General features: G+C 43.7%; 1 pseudogene; it reads left to right on the top strand.

Moving 5' to 3' along the window:
- The window catches only part of LOC125396962 (developmental pluripotency-associated protein 2-like), a 67338-nt pseudogene extending 47467 nt beyond the window's left edge, over window positions 1–19871 (top strand).
- The last annotated feature ends 3610 nt before the right edge of the window (window positions 19872–23481 follow it).

The following is a 23481-nucleotide window of genomic DNA, read 5'->3' as shown; positions in this document are numbered from 1 at the left end:
GTGTTTCTTAGGGTAAAGAATGAGTGGTGGGTAGGTGTGACCCTGTTGGGGTAGGTGTGTCACTGTAGCAGTGGGCTTTGAGGTCTTCTCAAGCGAGGCCTCATACAGCAGTCTCCTTCTACTGTCTGTGCACCAGATGTGAACCTGTCAGCAACTCCAGCACCATGTCTGCCTGCAGGCTGCTATATCCCATGATGACAATGGACTAAACCTCTGAAACTGTAAGCCACCCTCAATTAAATATTTTCCTTTGTAAGAGTGGCAGTGGTCACAGTGTCTCTTCACAGCAGTAGAAACCCTAACTGAGACCCCATTTATGGTGAATAGAGGTCCCTAAGCATGAGTGAGCAGGAGCCTCTCTGGTGGGATATAACAGTGGCCGTGTGCCCAGCAGTGCTGGGTCAGAGGAGCTGTTGCACGGTCGTCTCATTGGCGCTCCCCCCCGTTTGCACGCCTATCAGAAGTGAGTACGCGTCCTCTTTCTATAGATCCATGCCATCTCTTTTTACTTTTATTTTTTTTTTTGTTGTTGTTATTTGTTTTTATTTTTGAGATGAGGTCTCACTATGTAGCTATGACTGTTGTAGAACTCACCCTTAGACCAGGCTGCCCTCGAACTCTCTGAGCTCCATCTGCCTGCCTCCCGAGGGCTGGGGTTAACGGCGTGCACCAGCATAGCAGGCTGACATTTAGTTTCTTGATCTTAGCCTTTTTGACTGAAATGAGATGGAACCCCAAAATAACTTTCTGTTAACTCCCACAATGACAGCTCAGTTTCTTAGAGGCAGAGTAAAACCCTATTTATTTATTTATTTATTGAGGTAGGGTTTCCTTTTTATGTAGCCCTGGCTGTCCCGGAATTCACTCTGTAGACCCGGCTAGCCTCGAACTCACAGAGATCTGCCTGCCTCCGCCTCCCAATTGCTGGGATTAAAGGTGTGTGCCACCACTGCCTGGCCATAATGTATTTCATGATATTGAGGTTTTTCTTTTGTTTTTATTCCCCTCCACTCCCCGAGCAGTGGCAACATTAGTGTTAAAGAAGGGTGTGAGTGCAGGCCAGACTTTCTACCATATGTCCCCTAGGCAAACACATTCAGCCAAGGACTCCCACTATCAATATGTCATAGGGCCCCTTCTTGGCCCTCCTGCCCATAATCTTATTATTACTTTTTAAAAATCACATTTAGTTGCTGTATTTTGTTCACAGTCATCCTTGCTGACTGAATTATCTTTATAACTTCCTTTGCGCATGTGCTAATTGCCTGCTTTCCAGCCTTAGCAGGTCAGCGGCACAGATGATAACAGGAATTTACCACCTAAAGCGGTTGTGACACTCACTGAGTAGGGTGTGTTTAAGAGGCAGAGGCAGGACAGCCATGAGTTCAAGTCCATCAAGGGTTATAGCTCCACCCCATCAGTTGCAGTAACACCACTTCAATGTGCACTCAAACTACACCTGCTGCCAGGTTAACTTGACCGGAGCGATGGTGGATCAATCAAGAGTGTTTACTGCTCTTGCAGAAGACCAGAGTTTGGTTCCCAGGACCCCCCATGAAGCAGCTCACAGCTGCCTCTGACTCCAGAACCAGGTGGTCCAGTGCCTTCCAGACCCCAAGGGCACTGCACGAAGATAGCTCATATAAACTCACAAAGGTACAGACACATCTTCATGGCTCCTCTTCCAGACATGACAGTTGTGGTTCCCTGCACAAGACCTGGAAAAAGTCAAGCCAGTAAAAAAATCTCAGCATGGAAGGGGGAGGGCTCCTGAGGCAACACCCTTATTAGGGGAGTTAGTGGCAATTGATGGCCCCTATAGAAGGGAAACTCTCCTCTGGGGGTGTGGCTGCTGGGAGGTGGCCCCACACCCATGCACATAAAGGCAGCACTAATTGGACTCAGGGAGTTATTTGTAACAATTTAAATAAAAAGATAAGAAACTGGAAGGGAGGAGAAGTGGAGATTCTAGGGGGAGTTGGAGGAAAGTAATGATGGATGGATATGATCAAATACACTGTATAGGGGCTACAGCAATAACTTAGCGGCCAAGGCTTTTTGCTGCTCTTGAGGAGGAGGACTTGAGTTCAGTTCCCAGCACTCATGTTGCACAACCACAAGTGCTTATAATTCAGGGGGTCTGACACCTTCTTCTGGATGCTGCGGGTACTGCACCCATGTGTGCAAACCCATACATGAGCACACATAATTAAAAATAAGTATCAAAAATACTTTGAATAGATGTATAAAACTTCAAAAATATGGGGCTGGAGAAATGGCTCAGCAGTTAAGAGCACTGATTGCTCTTCCAGAGGACCCGGGTTCAATTCCCAGCACCCACATGGCAGCTCACAACTGTCTGAAAATCCAGTTCCAGGGGATCTGACACCTTCACACCAATGAACATAAAATAAAGATAAATAAATCATTAAAAAATTAAAAAAAACTTCAAAAATAAAATATATTATTTAAAAAAGAATAACAGTTTTTCCAAAGCTTTCCTGTCTTAAACAACAAAGAGTCCTGTCTTAATTGCTGAGATATTTTTTTTTGAGTATTTAAGTTTCCTTGTGTGATAGCTGATATTGACTGCCAGATTGACAGGGTCTAGAGTCTCCTAGGCATGTCTGTGAGGGGCTATCTTAATTAGATTAACTGAGGTAGGGAGACCCAGATTAACTGAGGGCAGCTCCATCCTCTGGACTTGAGTCCTAGTGCATGGAAGGGAGCAAGTGGGCCCAGCACCAGCATTCATTGCTCTCTGTCTCCCGAGTGCAGATTCAATGTCATAAAGTCACGTCACACTCCTGCCATCATGTCATCAAGGCCAGGAGAGACTGTCTCCTTCCAACTGTGAGCCAAAATAACCTTTCTTTCCTTAAACTGTTTGGCCGGTGTTTTTAGTCACTGTGATGACAAAACTGGCTAATATAAGTGACAAAGGAAAATAAAAGGTGTAAATCTGTTCACCATTGGGGAGATTCTGAGGGGACCATCACAGAGCACGATGTTTAAGATTGATGGACAATTTGTCAGAATCTGTAGGCATAATCTTTGCAGGATTATCTCAACTTGGTAGAGTGTGGTAATGCAAATACTCCTCAAATTATTCCACACAATAGAAACAGAGGGAACATTGCCAAACTCTTTTTATGAGTCTACAACTACAGTGATACCCAAGCCACAGAAAGACATTACCAAGAAAAAGAATTACAGACCAGTCTCACTCATGAACATTGATGCAAAAATACTAAATAAAATACTGGCAAATCAAATCCAAGAACACATCAGAACCATCATCCACCATGATCAAGTCAGCTTCATCCCACAGATGCAGCAATGGTTCAATTACAAAAATCTGTCATCATAATCCACCAAAAAAACAAGCTGAAAAATAAAAACCACATGATCATCTCATTAGATACCGAAAAAGCATTTGACAAAATACAACCTCCCTTCATGATAAAGGTCTTAGAGAGAGAGCAGGGACACAAGGAACATACCTAAACATAATTAAGGCACTATACAACAAGCAAACAGCCAACATTAAACTAAATGGAGAGAAACTTCCAGCGATTCCACTGAAATCAGGAATAAGACAAGGTTGTCCACTCTCTCCATACCTATTCGATATAGTTCTTGAGGTCCTAGCTAGAACAATAAGACACCAAAGGGAGATCAAGGGGATCCAAATTGGAAAAGAAGAAGTCAAACTCTCACTGTTTGCTGATGATATGACAGTTTACATAAGTGATCCCAAAAATTGTACCAAGGAACTTCTACAACTCATAAATACCTTCAGCAATGTAGCAGGATACAAGATTAACTCAAAAAAAGTCAGTAGCCCTCCTGTACACGGATGATAAAAGGGCTGGGAAAGAAATCAGAATCAAGACCCTTCACAATAGCCACAAATAGCATAAACTATCTCAGAGTAACTCTAACCAAACAAGTGGAAGACTTGTATTACAAAAACTTTAAATCTTTGAAGAAAGAAATTGAAGAAGACACCAGAAAGTGGAAAGATATCCCATGCTCTTGGGTAGACAGAATTAACATAGTAAAAATGGCAATCTTACCAAAAACAGTCTACAGACTCAATGCAATGCCCAGCAAAATTCTTCAAAGACCTCGAAAGAACAGTACTCAACTTCATATGGAAAAGCAAAAAATCCAAGATAGCCAAAACAGCCCTTTACAATAAAAGAACTTCTGGAGGCATTACAATCCCTGACTTCAAACTCTACTACAGAGCTACAGTACTGAAAACAGCCTGGTATTGGCATAAAAACAGACAGGAGGACCAATGGAACTGAATAGAAGACCCAGATATCAATCCACACATCTTTGAACACCTGATCTTTGATAAAGAAGCAAAAATATCAAATGGAAAAAAGAAAGCATATTTAACAAGGGGTTCTGGCATAACTGGATATCAACCTGTAGAAGAATGAAAGTAGACCCATATCTATCACCATGCACAAAACTCAAGTCCAAATGGATCAAAGACCTCAACATAAAGCCAGCCACACTGAACCTTATAGAAGAGAAAGTCGGAAGTACACTGGCACAGGGAACCGCTTTCTAAATAGAACCCCAGCAGCACAGACACTGAGAGAAACAATTAATAAATGAGACCTCCTGAAACTGAAAAGCTTCTGTAAAGCAAAGGACATGGTCACCAAGACAAAACAACAGCCTACAGAATGGGAAAAGATCTTCTCTAACCCCACATCAGACAAGGTCTGATCTCCAAAATATACAAAGAACTCAAGAAATTGGACACCAAAAGAACACATAATCCAATAAAAAATGGAGTACAGACCTAAACAGAGAACTATCAACAGAGTAATCTAAAATGGCTGAAAGACACTTAAGGAAATGTTCAACATCCTTAGTCATCAGAGAAATGCAAATCAAAACAACTCTGAGATTCCATCTTACACTTGTAAGAATGGCCAAGATCAAAAACACTGATGACAACTTATGCTGGAGAGGTTGTGGGGAAAAGGGAACACTTCTGCATTGCTGGTTGGAATGCAAGATGTTCTAACCCCTTTGGATATCAGTGTGGTGATTTCTCAGAAAATTAGGAAACAACCTTCCTCAAGACCCAGCAATACCACTTTTGGGTATATATCCAAAGGATGCTCAATAGTGCCACAAGGACATGTGTTTAACTATGTTCATAGCAGCATTATTTGTCATAGCCAGAACCTGGAAACAACCTAAATGCCCCTTGACCGAAGATTGGATAAGGAAAATGTGGTACATTTACACAATGGAGTACTACACAGAAAAACAACAGCAGCAACAACAACAAAACAACCCAAAAAACAAAAAATGACAGCTTGAATTTTGCAGGAAAATAGATGGAGCTAGAAAACATTATTTTGAGTGAAGTAAGCTAGACACAGAAAGACAATTATCACATATACTCACTCACAGGTGATTTTTAAACATAAAGCAAAGAAAACCAGCCTACAAACCACAATCCCAGAGAACTTAGACAACAACGCAGACACACACAGACACACACACAGACACACACACAGACACACACACAGACACACACACACACACACACACACACGTTCCTCCACATTCCACTAATTGATCTGTGTCTTCTTCTCCTAACCCCAGACGACTGTTGATCTTTTTATTATTCTGTGTTTTTCAAGATGTCTTAGATTTGGAGCTAAAGCCTTTCACAGCCTTCTCAAACTGACTTTTACTTAATATGCACACGTTTCCTCCATTTCTATTTATTTACTTACTTATTTATATAATTTTAATTAAATTGAAATCTTCTTTACTTATTTTTTAACAATTTATTTATTTTTATTTTATGTGCATTGGTGTTTTGTCCATATGTATATCTTTGTGAGGGTATCAGATCTTGGAGTTATAGAAAGTTTTGAGCTGGGTTTTGGGTGCTGGGAATTGAACATTTGGGAGATAATAGAGCATTTTTTTTCATTTAATATTTTTAATTAATTTTTTAAACAATATCTTCTCATTTTACATACCTACCCCAGTTCCCACTGCCTCCCCTCCTCCCACTTCCCCCACCTTCTCTCTACTCCAGCCCCCCATCCACTCCTCAGAGAGGGTAAAGCTTCCCAAGGTGAGTCAACAAAGTCTGACACATCACTTTGAGGCTGGACCAAGGCCCTCCCCACTATATCTAGGCTGAACAAGGTATTCCTCCAAAAAGAATGGATTCCAAAAAGCCAGTTCAAGAATCAAGCATTAGTGATAAATCCTGGTCCCACTGCTAGTGGCCGCACAGACTGCCCAAGTCACATAGCTGTCACCCACGTTCAATGGACCTAGTTTGGGCCTATACAGGTTCACCTGCTATCAGTCCAGAGTCAGTGAGCTTTCACTAGCTCAGGTCAACTGTTTCTGTGGGTATTCCCATTATGGTCTTGACCCCTTTGCTCATATTATTGCTTCTTCCTCTCTTTGACTGGTCTCCAGAAGCTTGGTCCAGTGCTTAGCTGTGAATTTCTGCATCTGCTTCCCTCAGAAGGTTCTATGATGACTATTAAGGTAATCATCAATCTGATTACCAGGGCAAGGCCAGTTCAGGCACTGTTGCTTAGGGTCTTAGCTAGGGTCATTCTTGTGGACTCCTGAGAATTTTCCTAGTGCCAGGTTTCTTGCTAGATCCATAATGGCTCCCTCAATCAAGATATCTCTTTCCTTGCTCTCCCACTCCATCCCCCATCTCAACTATCCTGTTCCCTCATGTCCTCCTCCTGCTCCACCCTCTCCTTCTCCCATCTCCCACTGCTTCTGCCCTCCCCCATACACTCCCAGTTTTCTCAGGAGATCTTGTCTAATTCCCCTTCCCAAAGGAATCCATGTATGTCTCTCTTAGGGTTCTCCTTGTAGCCTAGCTTCTCTGGGTCACGAACTATAGGCTGGTTATCCTTTGCTTTGTGTCAGTACTGAGAAGTCAAGGTCACTGTCCTAGTGAGAGACAGCAGTGTGGTCAATGTACTGTGACCAACTAGGGAAGAAGGAGGAAGAGGAAGAGGGAGGAGGAAAGGAAAGGAGAGGAGAAAGACAAGCAGGCCAGTGTCTGAGGCCTCATTTAGTTGGAGGTCTGTGTTTGCTCGGACTTACCTACCAGGGCCCTAGAGTGTGTCCAAGGATGCTGTGATTTTGAGTGATCCAGTGAGAAACCAGCCCCTTGACCTTCTCTGGTAGCTTTTACCCCTGGATCTATGCGTCTTTACTTGACTTCTGGTTTCCAGGGATTTTCCATCATTCTTCTGAGTCCAAGGTTGTACCTCTGGCACATTTCCTGTGTGCTGGGCCCTGAGGTTTGCTCATGGGTCCTCTAAGAGTGACCCCATTTTCAGAGAAGACAAATGAAAGGGAGGCATGGGTCGGGTCAGCGAAAAGGTCCTAAGTCCCCATTTATCAGAAGTTCCAGAGCAGGAATAGAAATGAGGAAGGAGAAGGAGCCTGCTTCTTACTGAAGCAATAGGAATAGAGAAGAAGAGAGGAAATCTGTTGACCTTGTACTCTGTGCCCATCTTGCCTGGCTGTGGGCCCAAGCCTCTGACTCACTCCCTGCTCTGTAGGCCCTTTCTTTTCTTCTTCATAGTTGCATAGTGCCCCTGGTCTGTGAGCATCTTGACCTTGTGTCAGCTTCCTGGGGACGGATATTGAATCCTTTCCCCAGCCATATAGTCTTATAATTTCAAATGCACTGGGATGAAGGTAGGAGGGGTGATGATGGGATGGTGTGAGGCCATATGCTAGTCATGTGGCCCTTTCCTTGGTCATGGCAGAAGCTCATAGCTAGGCTTTGAACCAGCTCAGAATTGTTCCTCAGCGTCACCCTGTCCCATGTCAGTGTGGCTGTGCTTTGTCCAGCCTATGCTCAGATCCTTTAAGTTCCTATCACAGAGCAACACGAGGTCCACTGCAGCCCACAAGGCTCTGACGGCTGCCTACCGGCTCACCCATCCTGTGCCTTCACCTTGCTCACCGTGACCTCACCTGTGGGACCTGGCTGCCCATGGACCTGGCTGCCTGTGGGACTGTCCAGCTCATCTTCTCATGTTTTGTATTGTATTTATGTATGGTGCATTCCTGTGCACTCATGCCTGTGTGTGTGCGCATGTACATGCATGCATATGTGTGTGTGTGTGTGTGTGTGTGTGTGTGTGTGTGTGTGTGTGTGTGTACAGAGGCCAGAAGAGACACTGGGTGTCCGGCTCTGTCATTCTTTCCTATTCCCCTGAGACAGGTCTCTCTTAGACCCTGGAGCTGGGCATGTACGTGCCAGCATGTGCCACAGTGTACTAAGGAGGCCAGAGTAGAACTTTCAGGCGTTGATTCTCCTTCCACCATGTGGGCCCCTGGGCACAAAGTCAGGTCATTGGGGTGAGTGGCAATTGCCCTTCCTACTGAGTTATCTCAGCAGTCTGCTTTCCTGGAATTGCTTTGGGTAAGTGTACTATGATGTGAGTTCCCATGCAGCTTTATTTTCTCTTGGAAACAGCACCTTGATCCACTTTGCTCGTTATCTGGTAGCACTTACCCCTTATCAGCTTGGGAACACTTCACGTAGCACAGGTCTGAATTCTCTTTGCAGCTGGCTTAATGAATGTTCTCTGCTTAGGGCCCTGTTTAGTCTTTTTTTTTTTTTAATGGTGACAATTGTCTTTTTCCCCTCACCTCCCTCCTTCCTCTCTACCCTAACATACCAAACATAAAACAATTATAGGAAGCAATATTTTGAGCTGAATGAGCCTAGATAGCAAAAAGAGAGTGTGGTAAGAAATACAAAACTGTAATTATTAAAACACCAAGTGCCAGTGAGAACACAAATAGCACCAAAAATCTTTAACACGATGACCACAGCTAACAAATGTGTTTCATTAATAACTTTAAATATCAGAGGTCTCAATTCTCCAATTAAAAGATACTGGTTGACTCAATGAATCAAGAAACAAAATCCATCCATCCGTTTCCCCTATAATCAGATTGGTGAATACACCAACTATCATCATAGAGCCTTCATCCAGTAACGGATAGAAGCAGACGCAGAGCTCCACAGCCAAGCACCAGGCTGAGCTCCGAGAAACCAGTGGAGGAGAGGGAGGAGGGAATATATGAGCCAGGGAGGTTAAGGGCATGGTGGAGAAATCTACAGAGACAGCTAAATCAAGTTTATAGAAACTCGTGAACTCTAGATTGACAGCTGTGGAGCCTCCATGGGACTGAACGAGGCTCTCCATAGGTGGGAGACAGTGGTGGAGCTTGGACTATCTGTGGGACCCCTGGCAGTGGGACCAGTGTCTATCACTGGTGCATGAGCTAGCTTGTTAGAACCCATTCCCTATGGTGGGATGCCATGCTCAGCTTTAATGCATGGGGGGAGGGGCTTGGTCCTGCCCCATCTTCATGTGCCAGGTTTTGTTGACTCCCTGTGGGAGCCCTTATCTGTTGAGAGAAGTGGATGGGGGTGGGCTGGGAGGGAGGAATGGGGAGTGGGAGGAGGGAAGGGAGGGAGAACTGTGGTTGGAATGTAGAATGAAATTTAAATAAATAAAAAAAGAAACACATCTTAGTTCTAAAGATAGGCACTGCCTTAGAGTAAGAGGATGGACAAAAGTTTTCTATTCAGATGGGACCAGGAAGCGAGCAGGACCCGCGATCCTAATATCTGACAAAACAGACTTCAAATTAAAACTAATCAGAAGAGTTGAAGAGGGACATCCCATTCTAACCAAGGGAACGGTTAACCTAGAAGGTATTACTGTCCTAAGCATATATGCACCAAACTTGAGGACACCAAAATTCATCTGAAAAAAGTATCATTTTTATCCTGTAGTAACTACAGAAGCCAGAAAATAAAACAGAACCATTGTCAGGATTGGGGGTTGGGAACAAAAAAAGGGGAGGCGAACAGCAGGGTACAGGTGATCTGATAGGGGAAATGGGAAAAGGAGGGCCTCTGTAGTGAGGCAGGAGGGAGGTCAATATAGAAGAAGGAGGAAGAAATGTAAAATAAAAGCAAATACGTATAAAAACTCATAAAGAATTATAGTATTAGCTATTTACCTAATAAAAAACCCCCATAACACACATAATCCTGTATAGAAATATACGCATATAGTTCGAATGGCACTTTTCTTCCAGACTGACAATGCTTCCTCCAAGCACCAAAACACCAGCTAGCAGAAAGTCCAATACCAAGCATGAGAAGATCTCCTTTGAGATTTTTGATCAAGGTTGTCCAAGAGACTCTCAAACCATTCAGCCTATGGCTATTACCCTTGGTTACTCCCCAGAGTTGGAAGATAAATCCCTATTGCTGAAGCAACCATGTACTTCAGAGACAGGACCCAGAAGCCTCTGAGCTGGAACTGACCTGAATGCCTCCTCCCCAAGGACTAGTTTTCATGGTATCAGAAGGCACCATGAGAACTTCCAAAGAGAAGAGGCTACCAATAGTGCCATCCAGTGATGGTGCCTGTGAACCACCTCAACCAGGATGGCATGATAGACCTAAAGGTACACTAGTAGCATATATATTTTGGCGGCAACAAACATCTCTCTTATTGGACTTAAGACCTGCTTAACAAGAGGGAGACCATGTTGGAAACTGACCCAACTACTCAGCACTAGTGAACTCATGGTTACTGGAGAAGAATCTACGACCACTACTTTATTAAACCAATATAATCCCTAACAACAATCTATAAACATTTATCATTATACCCACAGATAAGTTTGATCTTCAACCCTCACCTAGGAAACTTCCCTTTGCAACAGGTGAAAGCCATGACAGAAAACCACAACCAATCAAAATACAGAGTTGTGAAGTCCAGTCCCAATGGCACAAAGCCAAAGCACCTAAAGCTCGGGGAATAGTGTGGAAAGGGGCATGGGAAGATTGTAGGAGTCAGAAGATCAGGGAGTTGGTGGTGAGATTGTGTCTCCTGGGAATGTCAGAAGTTACACCTACAGAGTCTTACGAACATGACTGCACACATGTGAGCAGAACAAAGACAATAGGCATGCCTAGTGGATGGGGTGAAGTCCTCAAGGCCCCAACCCCCTCAAAAGAACTATAGGCAACCTAGGAATGCTAAATGGGAAAAATAGTCTTCTCCAGGGTTAGTCCTGAAGACAAGCATGTGAGTAGCCTTGTTCAGGCTGAGCAGGTTAAGTTTGTGAACTGATGTGTATATACATACACGCACACACATACACAGACATATACATACATACATACATACATATGCATTTGTGTGTGCATATATAGATGCATGTAGCAACAATTAAAAGCAGGAGAGGTAATGAATTAGGAAGAGAACAAAGAGGGGTTCATAGGAGTGTTTGGAGACAGGAAATTTAGGGGAGAAATGATGCAACTATCTTATAATCTCAAAAATGAAAAAATACACATAAGAAAGACACAGAGACAATACGAAGTTGGTGGCATAGAGGTTTAAATGAGAATGCCCCCCCTCCCTTATAGGTTAATATATTCTTGCTTCTTCTTCAGTTGGTGGAACTGTTTGGAAAGGATTATTGAGGTGTGCCACTGGGGGTAGGCTTTGAGGTTTAAAAAGCCCCCATCCTTCCCTGCTAGCCTCTCTGTCTGCTTTGTGGTTATTGTCTTAACATGTGAACTGTCAGCTACTGCTCCAGCACCATGTCTGCCTGCTGCCTTGCTCCCCACCATTATGACCATGGACTCACTTTCAGAAAATATAAGCAAGTCGCCGCCAGCTCTTCCTTTTGTAAATTGCCTTGGTGCTTTGTCACAGAAATTGAAAGTTACTAAGACAGTTAGGTGTAGAGAGAAGCTGGTGAAGCCGAGAGTTAGGAAAGGGGTGTGAATATGATTAAAGATACATTGTATGATTTTTCTCAAAAAAGTGCTTGCCCAGTATGCATGAAGCTGCGGGTTCCATTCTTAGCAGCACATGAACCAGGCATGGCGGTGCACATCTGTCAGCCCAGGACCCTGGAATTGGAGACAGGACAAGGAGTTCAAGGTTATTCTTGACTGGATAGTGAGTTTGAAGCAGCCTGGGCTACATGAGGTGCTGTGTTTAAAAAGAAGAAAAGGAAAAGAACAAAGGAACAGCCATCAAGATGTGTGTGCTATGGTATTCTACAGAAAATGTTTCCACTTTGTTTCTCTACAATGGAAAAGCAATTTTACTTTAATGATAAAACTTCACATAGCAATTTACATTAAGATCGGAGAATTTCCTTCGGTGCTGGGGGCAGGGCTATGGGTCAAATGTAAGGCTCTAGGAAGCTGTTGAGTAATAACACCAGCTGCAAAGAATTTTTTTTTATTAATCATGTTATCCCCCTCAAAAAAAAAATTCACTTGGCTGTAGGTTTTCTTTTCTTCTGTTTGTGGGCCCGCCACCCAGCTCTCAAATAAACACACAGAGGCTTATTCTTACTTACGAATGACTGACCTTAGCTTGGCTTGTTTGTTGTCTTTATTTATTCTATATATCGTTCATTCTTTCCTTCTTACCTTCTTACTGTGAGTCTGGGTGGCTGTCCCATGGTGTCCTTTTTTTATTATTTATTTATTTATTTATTTATTTATTTATTTATTTATTTTTGCTTTTCTCTCTTCCCTAGATGATTTCTCCTCCTATTTATTCTCTCTGCCTGCCAGCCCTGCCTATCCTTTCTCCTACCTTGCTATTGGCTGTTCAGCTCTTTATTAGATCAATCAGGTGTTTTAGACAGGCAAAGTAACACAGCTTTATAGAGTTAAACAAATGCAACATAAAAGAATGAAATACACTTTTGCATCATTAAACAAAAACCCCATGGCATAAATGAATGTAACACATCTTAAAATAATATTTCACAACCCTGGGCTGGTGCCATTAGGATTTTGGATGCAGAAAAAACGGTTGTGGTGCATGCATAGCAGAACACTCTTAGCAATGGATTAGATCACACAGAAGTTAATGGAAGGAAAAAAGGAGTTGGAGAGAGTTGGGAGGAAGAAGGAAGAGGAAAGGAGGGTGGCAGAGGAGAGAGGGAGGAGAAATAAACCCAGGTTTGGGGCTGCAGAGATGGCTCAGCAGTTAATAGCATGGGATGCTCTTTCAGAGGGTGAGGGCTCAGTCACCAGAACCCATATGGCAGCCCACAACTATATATAATTCTAGTCCAGGTGATCCAATGCCTTTTTCTTGCCTATAGGGGCACTGTACACATATGGTGCACAGATATACTTGCAGGCAACTTCTACCCCCAACACACAAAATAATCGAATAAAGTATTTTTTTAAATCAAAAAGAAAGTCAGACTTGAATGTACAGCCCTGTTGTCCTGGTTAGCTTCTTTTTCCTTCCTTCCTTCCTTCCTTCCTTCCTTCCTTCCTTCCTTCCTTTCTTGCTTGCTTTTTTTTTTTTTTTGTCAACTTGACAGGGTCTTCTGGGAAGAAGGAATCTAACTGAGAAGATGGCTCCATAAGACAATCATGTGCATTGTGGGCAAATCTGTAGGGGCATGTTCTTGACTGATGATTGCTGTGGGAGGGCCCAGCTCACTGTGGGTGGTGCCACCCCTGGACCACCCCTGGTGATCCTGGGTTGTTTAAAAGAAGCAAGGTGAGCATGTCATGGGAGCAAGCTAGTAGCAGTGTTCTTTGATGCCCTGTGCTTCAGCTCCTGACTCCAAGTTCTTGGGTTGAGTTCCTGCTTCAACTTACCTCAGTGATGGAGTGTGACCTGAGAGTTATAAGCTGAAACAAACCCTTTCCTCCCCAAATTTCTTTTGGTCATGGTGTTTTATCACAGTCATAGAAACCACAGCTTAGACATCAGAGGCCTATGTAAAAGTACCATAAATTCAAAGCTAGCCTGGGCTACCGAGTGAGTTCAAGGCCAGCCTGAATAACTTAGTGAGGTCCTGATACACCCACAAAAAGATGGCAGCCTACTTGCCCACCATGTGCAAGGTCCTGTGTTCAATGTGCAAATACAAACAAATAAACAAACATATGAATAAATAAATAAAAGTAGGTGTATTGAATGAATCATGAAAATGTCCTTATACATCCCACCCAGAAGCATGGACAAGGAATCTACATCAATTAAGATAAATATTAAAATGCCACATAACTCTGGTAAAAGCGTTTGTCACTCACACCCAGTGGCCTGAGTTGGGATCCATAATTCATTTAAAGGTAGAAGGAAAGAACTGACCCCACCATACTGTCCTCAGACTTCCACATGTAAGTTTAAAAAAAAACCCTTCCCAAGGATCCAACATGAAAAACTTAAGACTAAAAATGCTGGGCCAATGCACTATGTATACACACAACAATTAATAATAATAAAAAATAAAGGAACTCTGTTTCTGGACTGGGCCTATGGCTTAGTCAGCAAAGTGTTTCCCTTCCAAGAATGAGGACCTGAGCTCAATCCCCAGCATCCATGTGAAAAGGCCATGTGTAGTGGTATTTGATTTTAACTCTGTAAGTCAGGAGGTGGAGACAGGAGGATCTTTGGGGTTTGCTGGCCAGCCAGCCTTCCGCCCGGGCGAGAAATCCTGCCTCAGGAAACAGAAAAGTTGATGGCTCTCAGGAAGTGACACCTAAGGTTGACTGCTGGCCCCACCCGCATGTTCACAAATGTGTACACACCAGGAATAAGCACACCAAGAGATAACTTTCAAATGGCACCAATGTTTGATAAAGCCCCATGAAATATATTATTTTATATTTTATATATATGTAAATATAGATACTGATATAATACACACACACACACACACACACACACACACACATATATATATATGAAGGTATGCCACTTGAAGTGACAATGCAATGCTCCCCAAAAGAGTCATAGACCATGTAACAAAAATCCTGGTACCAGACATGAGAAAACTCCATTTGAATTGTTGGTCGGGGTGGGGGGGAGTCTAAGTGATTCCCCCAAACAATATGTGCTATTGCCGTTGCCCTTGGTTACCTCAAAGAGAATGAAGGTAAGTCTCTCTTACTGAAGACACTGCATACTTGGGACACAGAACTTGGAAAATTCATTCTTGATTTGACCTGAAAGCCTCTTCCTGCAGTCCAGCTTTGGCCATACAGAAGGTATTATGCAAGCTGCTAAGAGAGGGAGTACCCGACAGTCCCACCCACCTGTGAAATCAATGAATTATAACAGACATGATAAGATACACCTAAATGTGCAACAGTGTCATTCAGACAGCAACCAACAGCTGTCTAATTAGATGAAAGGTCCACTCAGTAGGCCGGAAGTCATCTCTGGTGCTAGCTGGGGCTCGTGAGGTCATGGATCTTAGGAGAGAATCTGTTATCAGGACTTTGGTAGATCAACATAATTCCTAACGACGTTCTAAAACTTATACGTAAGCCCACAGGTCAGTGTAATGCTCACCTCTCACCAAAGAAGCACCTCTACAGTAAATAGAGACTATTGCAGAAAAACCAAAAGAGATCATAATACACAAATCGAACTGTGTGGAGCACAGTCCTAATGGCTATATCTACTACACAAGCCCTGCGCCTAAGGCTCAGGGAATATCAAGGAAAGAAGGGTAGAAGATTGTAAAAGCCAGAAGACCAGGAAGTCTGCTGTGAAACTGTATCTTCAAGAGGTGTCAAGGAAGCTACACACCCATGATACTTCAACAGTATAGCTGTGCAAACAAGACCTGAACAAGGGCAGTATCAATAGACACACTAACTTGAAAGGGGGCAGACTCATGTGGTACAACCCCTAGACAAAGCACCATAGACAACTAATGAGAGCTGAGAGTGGGGGAACCACTCTTCTTCAGGGACGAGTCTCCTATCCAGCACCAAGTGGTCAGTCTGAAATCACACACACACCAGCTACCCTAAATGTGCTCAACAGGCTATAGTTATGCATTCATATATGTAACAATAACTAAACAGAGGCCATCAATTTGCGTGATAGGAAAGGGGCATGGGATGTGTTTGAGAGAGGGGACATGGAAGAAGACAGAGGGAGAGAGAGAGAGAGAGAGAGCGCGCACAAACTCTTTGGGATCAGAACAGACTAATTACAAAGCATCCTCTGCCTTACAGAAATTTCAAACCCTGATTGTATTTCCCCAAAGCTTCAAATAAAGTCCATGGGGAAAATAGGAGAAAAGTCACCTATTTTCCTACTAAGTTGTAGCTATAAATTACTAATGAAAAGATGTTGGAAGATGAAGAGAGACAGAACAAAGCAAAAAAAAAAAAAAAACCCTGTGAATATCGCAGGAGTAATGCAAGTTATTTGTTGAAAGTGATTATCAAATCAAACCCCCACCCCACAATGTCACACTCCAGCCAGGACACTTAAACAAGAACCACTGTGAGGAAGAATTCGATGAAGAAAATGTAACTTTTAACCCTGGTCCCAGTGACTGAGGAGTCCACCACAGAATATCCTATGGAATCAAATGTTTCTTCCCCTGAAAACCTCAAACCACCAGTTCCTCCTCTGCAGACTTCTGAGCAACTCTAAGCCTCAAGGATATCCAGAGCCCTTCCTGCAGGAAAGCTGTCCTGCCTCCTATTAAGGGTGTGTCCTGGAAAACTGTTTGGGACTGGTGTTATCATGACTTGAATACGAATGGCAAGAAAATTGAGGTTTGTTTGAGACTTCAGAGACATTCATATTCTAAACAAAAATGTTATATTCCTAACACATTGCTTGAGGCCGGAATGAATCTGTTTCCCAAGAAACCCAAGATAGTCACCAAAGGATCCAGGCCTCAAGAAAATAACAAAAGTATGAAGAGAGAGGAGAGTGGTGTAGTTGAAGTTGTAACCAGTCCAGGAGTCCCTGTTTGCAGCCTGGGGAAGAATTCCTAAGAGAACCGGTCAGCCTGGGGCTGTGGTTCATGTCCTCCTGCATCTGTGGAGGCCTTCCTGCTATAAGCCTCCTGATCCAGGTGGTGTGTCCTCCACAGCAGGCTGCTCCCTGCAGATAGAACAGGCTGGGTTCGCCTGCAATTTGACACTGGTCGGAATTTTGTTTGACACTGGTCAGACATTCCCCAAAGGATGATTTCTCTCTTCCTGTTGCCAGCCTGTGTTTTCCAGGAGTGGAAGCTAAAATGCCGTGTCCTGAATGTGTTCAAAGCAAGATCATGAGACACTTTACAAGAGAGAGAAACTTATGGGGTATTACAATATGCTATCCCCAAATATGCCGCCTTAGACAATGTCTATTTATTCTGATCTAAAGGGAGTGGAAGAAGCAAAGAGAAACTCTTTGTGTTCTCTATAATGGCTAAAAATCAGAACATCAATCTTCAGAAGTCCCTCCTCCCCCTTCTTTACCAGGATCGTGGAATCTACAGACAAGCCAGCATCTAGCTATCTAACAACACATTGCTGAATCCTATCATCTTGGGCATGTCCTGATGGTTGATGGCCTTTTGTTGGACTTGTTAAAGGCTGTATGTTTTTTCTTATCTTTTTTTTGGGGGGGGGTAGTTTCAAATTAGTAAAACAGAAAGTACATACACTATGCCTCAAGCTTTTTCTATAAAAATGACATCATGATACTTTATAAAACAAACAAACAAACAAAATGAAAACCAAACCAAAACAAAAATGTGTGAATGGATCAGATATTTCTGTGGTGTGTGTAAATGAGTGTGTAGGTCATGTGCATTTGCACTTGAAGGCCAAATGCCAACCTTAGGTGTCATACCCTAGAAGCTGATCCCCTTATTTTATTTCTTAGTATTTGTTTTTATTTATGTGCATGCCTCTGTGTATGGATGGGTGTAGTGCCCTCTGAAGACAGAAGAGGGAGATGGGTATCATGGGACAGGAGTTACTGATCCTTGTGAGCCACTTGACATGGGTGCTTTGAAACACTGAGCCATTGTCTCTCCAGATCTCCCCTCCCACATTAATTCTGAGACAGGGTCTCTCACTGGGAACTGGTCCTTGCCCACTTGACTAGGTTGACAAGCCAGTGAGCCACAGAGACCTCCGTGCTTGCCCCTGGCTCTGGGAATTCAAGTACACATTGCCAAGCAAAGATTTTCCTCCAAAGAAGACAGAAGACAAATGGGCACAAAATAATGTCTATCTGCAATTCGCTTCAACTTCCAAGCGCTGACCACTGACAAAACTGCCTATCATCTAAACTGAAGATCATCAGACAGTGGAAAAAATTGTTGGAATTGACAGCTTAGCTGCTCAGGTCAAGGTAGGCTTGTCTTCCTACAGATTTCTTAGCCCACAGGATCTTCTGAAGCCTGACAGGTCCTGCACTAAACAGCAAAAGCAAATACGACCTTCAGCAACCATGGAGGACCCTGAGGAGTAGCTCTAGGTACCAACCAAGTTCTGTTTTTAAATCAATAATTCAAGCAAAATTTTATCCTTCTCAAAGATCTCTGAGTGATGTAGGTGGCTCTTCTATCTATCTGTTGCTTTCATTGGTTAATTAATAAAGAAAACTGCTTGGCCTGATAGGTCAGAACATAGGTAGGTGGGGAAGACAGAATAGAATGATGGGAGAAAGAAGGCAGAGACAGAGAACCACCGGCCATGAAGCTGCCAGGTCAGACATGCTGAATCTTTCCTGTTAAGCCATGACCTCGTGGTGCTACACAGATTATTAGAAATGGGTTGAGTCAAGATGTGAGAGTTAGCCAATAAGAGGCTACAGATAATGGGCCAGGCAGTGTTTAAAAGAATATAATTTCTGTGTAATTATTTCAGGGATAAGCTAGCCGGGATCCGGGTGAGAATGCAGCCTGCTGCTCCTTCTACATCTGATACAGTTTGACAGCTGAGGGTTTTTTTTTATCAGTTTAAAAGGACAACCTCATCAAACAAATTTCAGTAAAACATAAATACAAGTTATTAAGCTATGCACCTGCAAGTTGTAAAGGTGTGAGGACAAATGTAAGTTATCAAATTTCTCTCTCATGTTGCCTTCCATAGTCTTAAAGAAACTTTTCATTGTACAAAAACATCTGTCATAATCATTCTAATATAAATATGCTGCTGTTTAATTTTTCACAAACTCACAAAATTCTTGTGAGTTCCAGGGAGTTGAATTGAAGGATCTACCTTAAACAGGTCATATACACCCCTCTCAATTCCCCGGTCCTAAAAGATTTTTTCCTAAACTTAACTTTGTCCTCTGTTCTGCCAATACCTTAAACAGGTGTAAGAGACACCAGACATTTCCATACCACAAACACCGGACAAGAACAAAGAGACCAGCTGCCCCAGGATATGACCAGCACCCAGCCTTCTTAGGTTCCCTTCCTAAGACGATGCCCACAAATAAACAGGAAACAGTCTTGGGAATTTGCAATCCCAATTCCTTTAACCTGTTGCGCCTAACTTCCCACTTTTTTTATTATAAAAAAGAGATGGGAATATAATGGTCTGTCCTCTCCCTTTAAGAGACAAGCCCTGCCTACTCCCTCCCCTGTCCACCATCTACCACCCAGGCAAGCAGATCTATCTTCCTTCCTGCCTGCAGTCCAAGACCCTTCCTTTCTGTGTCTCTCTCTCTGGAAGAGGCAGCTTCTGCCTAGCTCTCTTCTCCCCACTTCTCCCCTCCCCCCCATGTTTCTCTTTCTCTCTGCCTCTCTCTGCTCTTCTCCCTTCTCCCCTTCTCCTCTTCCCCCGCTTTCCTTTTCCCTCCATAACCTACTAAATAAATACCCACTTTCTCTTCATGGTGTGCCTATCCATGTCTCTGTCTCTCACCCACCATGTGGCTCCCTGCCTGGGACCAGCTGCCTTCAGAGACCTGTGGTGTGGTCTCGTGGCATGCCTGTCCTTCTTTCTCTCCTCAGGGGACTGCCTGCCCAGCTGAAGTCTCTCAGGTCTCACCTGTCATGCAGCTCTCTGCCTGGGATCTGCTTCATGACCTGTGGGCCACTCAGGGACCTGCAGCACTTTACTTAAACCGTAACACTGTGGACAAAGTTATTTGAGGACATTGTACATTTCTTGGGGGGAAAGTAAGTGTTTAGATTATTTGTGGGTTTGGCTCTATTAAGTTATACATGTGAATTCTTGTAAACCCTTTCCTCCTCCAAAAACAAATCTGTGTGGTAAAGTAAATATCTTGAAGTGATATCAGTGGGTGAAGGAGTTAATGCAATTTATTTTTTGAAGGTAGTTGTTAAATCACCCCTAGCAATTGGACCTATCTACTTATTTGTTTATCTTCCAAGACAGGGTCTCATGTAGCCCATGCTGGCTTCAAACTCAGCATGTTGTATTAAGTTTTTGATCTTCCTGACTCTACTTCCTGAATACTGGGATGACAGGTGTGAGCCACCATACTCAGTTATGTGCTGCTGAGGATGGAGCCTTGGGCTATGTGGATGTGAGGCAAGCGCTATACCTTTCTATATCTCCAGCTCCTGACTGAACCAACTTAAAGACGGAAGGTAGGAAACTGCCTTCCCCATGCCTTTGTGCTGTGTCCCCTGTACTTTGAGTTGTTGATTCATGTCTTTAATCCTAGCAGTCAGAAGGCAGAGTCAGGAGCATCTCTGTGAATTTGAGATCAGCCTACTTTATTTATTTTTTTTAATTAAAAATTTCCACCTCCTCCCCTCCTCCCACTTCCCTCCCTTCCTCTCCCCCTACTCCTTCTCCCCCTTCTTCTCCAGGCCAAAGAGCAGTCAGGGTTCCCTACCCTATGGGAAGTCCAAGGTCCTCCCCACTGCCTCCCAGGTCCAGGAAGGTGAGCATCCAAACAGACAAGGCTCCCACAAAGCCCATTTATGCAGTAGAATCAAAAGCCAGTGCCATTGTCCTTGGCTTCTCAGTCAGCCTCCATGGTCAGCCACAATCAGAGAGTCCGATTTAATCACATGCTCCATCAGTCCCATTCCAACTGGCCTTGGTGAGCTCCCATTAGATCTGTCCCACTATCTCAGTGGGTGAACGCACCCCTCGCGGTCCTGAGTTCCTTTCTCATGTTCTGTCTCCTTCTGCTCCTCATTGGGACCTTGGGAGCTCAGTCCAGTGCTCCAATGTGGGTCTCTGTCTCTATCTCCATCCATCACCAGATGAAGGTTCTATGGTAATATGCAAGATATTCATCAGTGTGGCTATAGGACAAGGGCAGTTCAGGCACCCTTTCCTCTGCTGCCCAAGGAACAAGCTGGGGACATCTCTTTGGACACCTGGGAACCCCTCTAGAGTCAAGTCTCTTGCCAACCCTAAAATGGCTCCCTTAATTAAGATATATACTTCCCTGGATCAGCCTACTTTATATAGTTGGCTTCAGGCCAGCCAGGGCTATATACTAAGACCCTGTCACAAAACCAAACAAGTTTTTCAAAATCATGTGTATTTCTGTGTGTGAGTGCAGTGCTTCCAGAAGCCAGAAGGGGCGCCAGATCTACATGGAGCTGGAATGAAGGCCGCTGTGAAAGCTGACCACTGAGCTGAGGTCTCTTGGAAGAGGACTCTTAGAAGCTGACCCATCATCTCTCCAGCCCTGAGGATCCTAAAATTTTAATTTTCTGATGTTTGTAGTGCAATTGCCTGTGTGTGCATGTGTATATTGAAGCCAGAAGTAGGCATCGGGAATCTGCCTCTGCTTACTGAGGTGGGTTCTCTTGATGAAACTAAGTTTATGGATTCTGGCTAGTTTAGATAGCCAGTTTGTCTCAGGAGTGTTGGGGCTACAGGTGGCTGTCACTCCTTCCTGTCTTTGGGTGCCGGGTATTCAAACCCTGATTCTCATGCTTGCACGGTCAACATTTCATCCACTGTGCTGTTTTCTACAATCTTAATTTTTCTATAGTCATATATATTATTTTAAACTGTAATTTTGAGCCAGGACCTTATTGTGTAGGTAGCCCGTGCTAGCCTTAAACTCTGGATCCCGCCGCCACAGCCAATAATACTGACATTATGGGTATGTGCCACGCACCCAGTTACTTTTGAAATTTAAACTGAGGACTCATGTCTTGGTTAAGCAAACCTTCTCTTCATATGCAATAAAATCTTATTCTGCCATATTAAAAACAGAATAGACAAACCCTGAATTTGTGACATTTACATGGAAATAGATCGGACTGTAAATCATTATGTTAAGTGAAATACACCAGACTGAGAAAGGTAAATGATCTTGGAAAGAGGACCAGCAAGCCCCAGACCCACTTCTCCTCTCCCCCCTGGCTGGGTGACAGGAGCATGCTGCCATGCTTTCGTGTGGGTGATCTGAACTCAGGTCCTTGCCCTTGCTCAATCAATGCTTTACTCAGCAAGCCACTTTTTTTTTTTTTTTTTTTTTTTAATGTTCTCTGTCGTGCGTGTTTACTGTTTGGATACGGCACTCAGCATAGTGTTGCGTTAGTAGAGAGTGTTTGGTGTACAGTGTTTTGAAGCTTGTTGCCTGGTAATGACAGGCTGCGCCATACACCCCAGGCTGTACTATCTGGGCTTGTACAAATATACTCTGTGACGTTTGCACAAGGACAAAAATCTCCCAGTGATGCAACTCTCAGCACAAAGCCAAGTCATTGATTGCATATTGCAGACAGAGGCGCAAGGATGATGCTATTGCCGTTAGCCCTCACAGACAGCCCTTCTGAATCAGTCACCGGCAAGATTACAAGGTGCTACCAGTCTCCTTCCATCTCAGTGACTGACCCATGAGACTCCTAGCCCTCTTTTCGCTTTTTGTTTGGGGACAGGGCATCACTAAGCTACCCGTGTTGGCTTTGCACTCGCTCTGAAGCCCAGGTAGTCCTTGAACTTCAATCCTCCTGCCTCAGCTTCCTCAGGAGCCGGGATGACAAATCACCAGGCTCAGATCTTTTGTTGTTGTTGTTTTTGATTTTTGAGAGTCTGCTCTCAGACTTGCTGCGTAGGGAAGGATAACCTTGAAGTCCCTGTCTTCCTGCCGCCACCTACTCGGTACTGATATCAACAAGGCACATTCCATCCCCCAGGGTAGAGTTGCTAGGATGGGATCCAGGGGTTCCTGGATGTTCCACAGTTGCTCTACCACCTGAGCTCCAGCACTGGCCCAAAGCAACGGCTCTAAAAGTAAATAAGGAAATAGTTTATTATGAACCAAAGAAGAGTGATCACATGTGCCATTGTGCATATGTGGAGGGCAGAGAACAACCTCTGCTGCTGATCCTCGCCTTCCACCTTATGTGAGACAGTTTCTTGTTTACCACTGAAGATGCCAGTTTAGCTGTCCTTTGCCTTTCTGAGTGAGCTTTTACCTATCGAGGCAACTCTGCGACCCTCGCATGAGCTTGGATGCAGGCAGAGAAAGAAACAAGCTGTCAGTTACTGTGTGTACCTGTTACATTAGTGGTAACATCAGATAATCAGGCCCCAACAACAAAATGAAATCTCTTTGGGTGTGAGACGGTCTACAGCATTCTTAGCCTTAGGGTAGGTGGAAGCTGGAGATGTGCTGAGAATGGCTTATTCTTTAAAGT

This window comes from Myodes glareolus, chromosome 2 (genome assembly GCF_982192425.1).
Source record: "Myodes glareolus chromosome 2, mMyoGla1.1, whole genome shotgun sequence".
NCBI classification, from domain to species: Eukaryota; Metazoa; Chordata; class Mammalia; order Rodentia; family Cricetidae; genus Myodes; species Myodes glareolus.
The sequence above is the reverse complement of the archived record's forward strand: the minus strand, read 5'-3'. Positions and strand labels throughout refer to the sequence as shown.